At 48.4% G+C, this 8,870-nt stretch overlaps 1 pseudogene; it reads left to right on the forward strand.

The window, feature by feature from the left end:
* Positions 1–220: 220 nt before the first annotated feature.
* LOC121444024 lies at positions 221–8,323 on the forward strand (annotated as a pseudogene).
* Positions 8,324–8,870: the final 547 nt, after the last annotated feature.

Raw genomic sequence — 8,870 nt, forward strand, 5'->3', positions numbered from 1 at the left:
AACATGCATCAGCCCAACAACCTCTGAGGGCTTTTCTTGCCTCAATATTTAGGGCGAATCAGGATAGAGGAAGTGAGGGTGTGCAGGGTTAGCAAGCATGAGACAGGCCTGGCAGATTTCTAGCCCCAGGCCAGCAAAACTAGAAGTTCTGGGCGGCTTTGAAGTAGATCTTGGGGGAGTAGAGACTGTCTCTTAGCAGGTCGGGTGGGTGCATTCCGGGATGGAGGAAGATAGTAAGGTTATGGGAAGGTTGTAACCCAGTGTGAGTCAACCTCAGGGGTGTGTGTGGGCTAAAGGGTTGGTCTGTCTTTGTGATAAGGTGCTTGGTTCAATGTGAGAAGGCATGATGGGTGTCGTGGTTTAGCAGATGTGGCTGCTGGTAATGGTGCAAGTGGGAGACAGACCTCCTGCCAGGTGCTGAACTGGGATACGTGCAGGGGACACTCCCATGCTCTTGGTCAGCATCTGGCTTCTGCATACTTGGAGGCTCCCAACTATCTGTGATGAGATCTGGCGCCCTCTTCTGACATAAAGGTGCATATGCAAACAAATGAAGGGATGTTTGAAGGGAGATGTCCCATGTTCATTTTCTCATTGGTGGGTGGTAAGTACTGACACTCGAGCCAGGCTCCTTTCCTGGTGTCAGCTTCCATTACCCCCTCCACCTCTTCCCCTCCAGAGAGAAGACTTCGCGGGAAGGCCTTCTAGAACGTGGGTGAGAAAGTGTACTGCCAGGAGGACTTCCTGGTGAGTCTGCACTGTGTTGCTGACCCAGCTGGGTGGGAGCAGGGGCTCACATGCAGACCTGAGGCCAGCGACAGTGAGTGTCCCCTTGTCACGTGACATCCTGGATCCTGTGTCCCCTCTCAGTACTCCGGGTTCCAGCAAACTGCGGACAAGTGCAACATGTGTGGACACCTTATCATGGAGATGGTGAGAACCTCCAGGTGCCTGGAGTCCCCCACCCTCTGCTGCTCCAGACCATTGGTGAGGCCCTAAGCCATGGCCTCTGGGGGGCGGTGCTGTGCCTCTTGCCCATGCTAACCTTTTGGTGCTTCCCCCAGATCCTGCAGGCCCTTAGCAAGTCCTACCACCCAGGTTGCTTCCTCTGCTCAGTGTGTAACGAGAGTCTGGATGGCGTTCCCTTCACCGTGGACGTGGAGAACAACATCTACTGCGTGAGAGACTACCACACGTGAGTCTCCCTTGCTGAAGAAGCAGTGTGGGCCGCAGCATGGCCTCCCCAGCTCTCTTTCCTGCCTACCTCAGCCTCTTTGGTCCTGGCCTTTTTTTCTCTTTCTGCCCTCATGTTTTCTCTGCAGTTGGGGTAGGGACAGCTCTGATCTTGGTGACAGGAGCAGAAAGATGGGACTCCTTATATTTTGGTGGGATACATCAGGAAAGAACCTGGAGGTGGTATCAATAACTATTATGTTTCCAGAATATGTTTCCATATGTGTTCCAATTCATGGGCCTGGGGATGGTTCCCAGTGACGTCATAAGGGCAGGGCAGGGATATTTGTGATTCCTGGTCTCTGTTCTGGGCTCTTACCTGACTGTTCCCTGCCATTGGGCCTTTTCTTCCCGAGGAGAAAGCCCTGGTGCCAAGTGGGCAGCCAGTGCTTATGTGTTATGGTGGCTCTGGGCTTAGGCCTCAGAGCCTTGGGTCTCTGCTGCTGCTGATTTTTGAGATTGGTGCTGGCACTTGTCCTTGGTACTCATGGTGGAGCAGAGGTCTCCCCTAGGGATGGCTTCAGTCTGGACATCAGGGACTAGAGAATGCATAGGAGATGGCTGGAGGGAGCCAGAGGCAGTCCTGCAGGAGGAGGGAGGGAGGGCACAGATAGGAACTGTGTCAAGCACTAGTGCCAAGAAGGCAGAAGCTGCACACCCGCGTGTCTACACAGGAGGCAGGCTATCTTAGAGCTGTTGTGGTAGCTCCACCCATGTCCCCTTGCCTCTACCTTCTCACCTTCTCACGCCTACTTCCTTTATCCTTCCAGGGCGTTTTCTCCAAAATGTGCTTCCTGTGCCTGCCCTATCCTCCCTGCCCAGGTAGGAACACTTCACCCAGAAGCAGAGGGTGCGTGATCCTGAGGCTTTGCACGATCTGATCTTGCCTGCTTTGACTCAGGTCCTGGGCCATAATAGGAGTGGTCAAAGGTGGCCATACTCTGCATTCTGCAGGGCTGAGGAGTATAGAGGATGTTCATGCAGGAGGTGGGGCAGGTGTACCCTGGGTGCATTACAGGGAAGAGGTAGCCCTGATTCTCGTGACCCACTGCGGCACTCTGCTCCATTACTTGTATTGGGAGGGGCTGCTCATCTGGCTCATTCAGTTCTGCAGTGGATGTTGGGTAGCCTAGGGCTAGAAGAGCAGATATGGAGGCCTTGGCATGTGTAGCTCTCTGGGTCTTTCTGCATGAACAATATCTATTGAAGTCAGCTTCCTGAGGAACATGGCTGGTAGTGGGAGTTTCTGCATGAGCCAACACCCATGTGACTTTCTTACTGTCACATGCCTATGTGTGACTCCAGTTGGGGAAGAGGCCCAGAGCACATACACATTCCTCTTGGGCACGTGCTGTAGTGCGTTGTCCTTGTCCGAGGGACATGTCTACTCAGGGTGGCACATTGTAGAGAGAGGTGCTTTAATGGACAGGATATAGTGCTTCAGGTCCAGGGAGCACACATGTGAATCTGCCTCTTTTTCCAGGGCTGTGGGACAACCATTCGTGTGGTGTCCATGGACAGAGACTACCACGTGGAGAGTTCCCACTGTGAGGTGAGCTCCGGCCTCTCCCACCCTCCCCTGCAGACACTGTCACCCTCCACCCTGGATCCTCTCTCTGTAGCTTCTGCTCCATATTCCCTCAGTAAGCCTTTTTTTTTTCTTCCCACCCATGCCCATTTTTCTTTCAGACAGTCCCATTTTCACTAAGTGGGTGTTGGATTTAGTAGAATAGACAGGAATTTAGAATTGGCAGTGTCCACATGAAGTAGTGTGTTGCTGTTGAAGGGAGTTGTCAGGACCTTGAAAAACTATGGAAGGTTTCCTGGGGGATGTGACACCCAGCCTAAACTTTGGAGGGTCATAGCAGATAGGATGTGTCCATCAGAATTCTAGCGGAGGATGAGTACGCCGTCGCTTCATTTATCCAAAGTCACCAAATTACATAGAAAAGGTTTATTTCAGTTTGGTTGTAGAGGTTTAATCCCATGATGGTTGGTTGACGCCATTGCTTTGGGCCTGTGGTGTGGCAGAGCTGATCACCTCAAAACTGGTAAAAGAACAAGGAAGAAGGTTTGGAGAGAACTTTGACATGGCGCACTGTGTAAGGATACCTGCTACTGAGTCTTAGGACCCATGTGGTGGAGGAGACAGCTGATTCTGCAAGTTGTCCTCACCTCCACAGGCATGCCATGGCACCCACTTCACATGCAAATAACACATGCAGCCAGCCTGGTCTACAGAGTGAGGGCTAGGCCATCCAGGGCTACACAGAGAAACCCTGTCTTAAAACCAAAACAACAACAACAACAACAACATCATCATCAGTAATAATAATACATGTATTAAAAAAAAGAGGTCAAGGTTCTGGAGTCCCATTGATCAAAGAACCAAAGCCTCTTTGTCACTTCAGCCACTCCCTCCATGGACAAGGGACCAAGCTTCGCCTCCCCCCACTTTCTTTGTTTGTGTGTTTTTTTGAAATATGGTCTTACTGTGTAGCCCTGTGTAGTAAGCTTTCTCGTTGGACTGTCTTGGACCACCAGCCTGCAAATAGGGACACAGACTTCTTAATAATGAAAGCTTGGCCTTTGGCTTAGGCTTTTCCCAATTAGCTCTCATAATTCAGATTAACCTGCTTTTATTAATCTACATTCTGCCATGTAGCTTTTACCTCTCTTCCATTCTGTGTATCTGGCTTGCTCTGTCTTTCATTAGTGTCTCTCTGCACCTAGATTCATTTTCCACTGACTCCCCAAAAATCCTGCCTGTCCTCCTGCCTAGCTGTTGGCCATTCAGTTCTTTATTAAACCAATAAGAAGATACCTTGAAGGGCTGGAGTGATGGCTCAGTGTTTAAGAGCACTGCTCCAGAGGACCTGGGTTCAATTCCCAGTACCCATATGACAGCTCACAACTATCTGTACGTCCAGTTCCAGGGGATCTAACACCTTCAAACAGACATACATGTAGGTAAAACACCAAAGCACATAAAATAAATCAAAAATAATGAAAAAGAAAGTGCCTTGGGAAAGATACATCTTCACAGTCTACAAAAAGATTATCCACAACATTTTCCCATTTTTTTCCAATATAAAGTTCTACTCTGTCTAACACAGTAAAACTATATATAGTAAGAACAATTATCAGTGGTTACACACACCTTTAATCTTGGCACTCGAGAGGCAGAAGCAGGCAGATCTCTGTGAGTTTGAGGCCAGCCTGGTCTACAAGAGCTAGTTCCAGGACAGGCACCAAAGCTACAGAGAAACCTTGTCTCCAAACAAACAAGAACAATTATCAGATAAGAATTACATTTCCAATGTTCAGTCCATTTGTATTTGGTGTATTCAGAGAAAATATTATCTGTCTTGATGAGTTCAAAGTTTTATACCTAAACCACTTTTTATCATAACGTATTACCAACCTAAAAATCTTTTTAGACCTTAAAACATTTTCTTAGATGAGCAACTTAAGCTTTTATGTCTCTCATCCTTTATAAACTTTACATCTCTTTTGAACGTTTTTTTAAATGTGGTTAAAAAAAAAAGGCAGTATAACTAGTCTTCAACTCCCATCAGAGACTCGAGAAGGATAAAATAGTACCTGAGTAGGCAGGAAGTGCAGAGAACACAACTTTCAAAACTATAGAAATGACAGAAACAGCTGGCTGCCTGGACTCCTCTGCAATGTTGGGACATCCATCGTTGGTCTAAAAGCCCAGCATATCTGACAGACTTTTCTGTGGAGCTGGAATTTTGAAGGACTTCCTACCTTGTCTTGGCAAAGTTTGGCATTCATTTTCTTTTGTGTCCTGTTTGTCCAATTTGGTCAGCATACTGTCAGCAGTGGAGGCAAGGGCAGTTTCTTGTCCAGTGGCTAACTTTGCCTCTCACACACACACACACATACACACACACACACACACACACACACACACACACACACACACTCACGGAGTTTCCTCAATTCCCATTGCCTTCTATGAAGTAGATAATGCTGCCAGGAGCAGATGTGTCTCACTGTCATAAAAACAATAACAGCTGGGTGGTGGTTGCGCACACCTTTAATTTTAGCTCTCGGGAGGCAGAGGCAGGATTATCTCTGTGAGTTCGATGCCAGCCTGGTCTATAAGAGCTAGTTCCAGGACAGGCAACAAAGTGACACAGAGAAACCCTGTCTTGAAAAAAAAAACCAAAAGAAAAACAACAACAACAAAATTATCTCTTGAAAACACATCTACATGACTATAAGTTTGATTGTTATACATGATTAACTAGTAATCTACATTTTTTAAATTATCCTAAACAGTTTGTAATAATAGTCTTTAAGGGCTAGACCTTTATATTTTAAAATGATCTGCAGTACACTACCTAAAACAACAGAAAGTATATACAGTATGTTCTAACAAAAATAACTTTAAATTCGTATCAGTATACAAAGATGTATACCAATGTAAAATATTTAAGACTAGTAGTTGTGTTTTTTTAGCTTAAAAGTAGATTCAATTAATTTACCATTCTATTTTATCATTCTTATATCCTTCTCTTTTATTTTCAGAAAGAGATCCTTGAACCTAACCTGCTTTGTTTAGTTTTTCCTTGACCATAAAAAAGATATAACCAAAAAAAAAAGATATAACCTCTCCCCCAATGCAACATATTTCCTGATTTTCATTTTGAAGTTAAGACATTCTTAAAAAATATAGGTTGGTTTCATTTTTTTTTGCTATAACCCAGTGTTTATCAGCAGTGTTATTTTTAGCTTATCAGTGTTCAAAGTCAACAAAGAAACATACATGTCTATTTTCCTCCTTATGTGGCTGTGTATGCAAACACACACACACACACACACACAGAGCAGTCAGTTCTCTTAACCTCTGAGCGATCTCTCCAGCTCTAAACTATTTTCTATGACTGTCTATGCCCATTTTTTTCTCTTTCTTTAGCATTTAAACACATCTTAAAGTATTTTGTACCTATTTAGAGGGGTTTTTTTTTTGGTCCAAACCTGGCTTTCCTAAGCATCCGCAGTCTTCTCTGACCACGAGAACCAAAGCCCCCCCCCTCTGTTTATTGAGAGCCCAGCCTCACGCTGGCAAGTAGCAGTGGGAGCCGCATTTACTATAGCAGCTCTGGGAAGTTGCTGAGCCCACTCTCCAAAGTCCATGCAAGTGACAGCCAATTGCTGTATGTGCTCCCAGGAAGGCCCAGGTGGCCACGGTTGAGGTGCATAGGAGGGGCATAGGAGGGTCAAAGGCGGGGCATAGGAGGAGCATAGTCGGGACATAGGCGGAGCATAGGCAGGGTATAGGAAAGGCATAGGCAGAGCATAGGCGGGGCAATGGTGGGGTACAGGCGGGGCAAAGGCAGGGCATAGGAGGGACAGAGGTGGGGCATAGGAGGCGCAAAGGCGGGGCATAGGCGGAGCATAGGCAGGTCATAGGCGGAGCATAGGAGGAGCAAAGGAGGAGCAAAGGCGGGGCAAAGGCAGGGCAAAGGCGGGACATAGGCGGGGCAAAGGCGGGACATAGGAGGAGCATATGCAGGGCATAAGAGGGGCATAGGCGGGGAAAAGGCGGGACAGAGGCGGGGCATTGGAGGGGCAAAGGCGGGGCACAGGAGGGGCATAGGAGGGGCATAGGCGGGGCATAGGCAGGGCAAAGGCGGGGCATAGCAGGGGCAAAGGCGGGACATAGGAGGACCATAGGTGGGGGGGAAGGTAGGGCATAGGTGAGATATAGGCGGAGCCTGGGCGGGGCAAAGGCGGGGCATAGGAGGAGCTTAGGGGGCAAAGGCGGGGCATAGACAGAGCATAGGAGGGGCATAAGCGGGACATAGGTGGAGCATAAGGGGGCATAGGTGAGGTAAAGGCGGGGCATAGGAAGGGCATAGGAGTGGCATAGGAGGGTCATAGGAGAGGCAAAGCCGCGGCACTTATCTTTGTTAGTAGTCACGGTATGGGCTTTTCTTTTGTCCCTTCGGGTAGGCCCATGTGATGGGTGTCTGGTCATAGCAGGAAAAAATTGTCCAAACTGAAATCTTAAATCAGATTTCTGAGGGCCAGAGACGGGCGAGTCTCTGGAGACGGCAGCTGGGCCGGCTGGAGGTCGGAAAGCAGAAGGACACATTTGTCCCTTTCAGATCATTGCTACCAAAGAGCTATGCCGTCAATCAAGGCTTTCCAATGAAAGCCCCATCCCCAGCTCCCTGGGGTTTCCGTCAGCATTCATAATTATTTTCCACAGCTGTCTGCCGAGATGGCTCCCATTAAGCCTTAGTCTCCTCCATGTGGCCTCCTTTTGGGCCAAAGCTTCGACTAAAATTAAAATGTACTCATCAACAAATACTTCAAGATTGACTTGCTTCTTGGGCATGCTGGGGAGCAGCTTGCACAGCCACGCACAGCGACATGCCATTGGTAATGAAGTATTGAATTCAATGACACTTGAGAACATGCGCCTCCTCCAGGCTGCTCTTCGTGTGTGAGACCTAACAGCCTCTGATCATGCAGCATCTGCTCCCTAACAGTGAACACACAGACGCGCAGGCTGCTTGGGTCGTCCCTCCCAGACTAACCTCCCCAGACCAGAGGTCTCACTTTGGAGTCTACTGCTCTGATCAAACACCATGACTGATAAGAACTTGGGGAGGACAGGGTTTCTTTGGCTTATGCATTCCAACCACAGTCCATTATGAATGGAAGCCACGGCAGGGACTCCAGGAGAGAACCTGGAAGCAGGAACTGAAACGGAGGCCATGGAGGGATGCGGTTTATTGGCTTCTTCCCAATGGCTTTGCTCCTTTCTTATACATCCCAGAACCACCCACCTATGGGTGGCACCACCATTCCCGGACCGACCCCCCCCCCCCATCAATCATAATTTTTAAAATACCCCCACCGACTTGCCTACAGGTTGGTCTAATGGAGGCAATCTTTTTTCGGTTGAGGTTCCCTCTCCCAGATAATCCTACTGTATTTCAAATTAACGAAGCAACCCTACCCAGCACGCCACAGTTCCCACACCACCTGCTTCCTGCGGGACCAGATGCATCGATTCCACCTGCCAAAGTCTGCTCCCCTTGACGAGTAATTCCATTTTCACAGAGCTTCCCTCTGATGTTAGGTGATGAGAAGCCCAGCCTCACCGACATAATGGTAAAGCATCATCAAGGAGAGCAAGGCCATGGCTCTTTCCTCACCCCTGCACAAAGTCAAATGGCAGTTCCTCTTCTGTGAGTTTTCTAAAACAGTGATCCCCATTGGCTTTCATGGACATTTGGACTCAGACTCCTGGGCTCCAGTACAGCCTGGGTCTGGCCTCCCAGGTGCTCTAGCGACCGATGTCTTCAAAGCCAGTCTGCTCACTCCTGTGCTGCACCAGTGACGAGGCTGGCCTATGCTGAGGGTGGCTGAGGAGTCCCCAGCCTGCAAGTCTGGGCCTTTCCTTTACCTTTTCCTTTATTTGCAGATCGAGGATCCTTCTAGCTTTGTGGTATGGTTGTGTTCTCTCCTAGGTGGGGCAAGTCTTTGTTCCCCAGGGGTGACCCTTAGAGTTCCACTCTGCTCCAGTGGGGAAGTTCAGTCATGGAGGGTTTTAGACCAGTAAATGTAACTGACACGTTGAAGGGGGTTTTTAG

This window comes from Microtus oregoni, unplaced genomic scaffold (genome assembly GCF_018167655.1).
Source record: "Microtus oregoni isolate MIOR12 unplaced genomic scaffold, Mior012 000116F_ref0000321, whole genome shotgun sequence".
In the NCBI taxonomy this organism is placed as follows: domain Eukaryota; kingdom Metazoa; phylum Chordata; class Mammalia; order Rodentia; family Cricetidae; genus Microtus; species Microtus oregoni.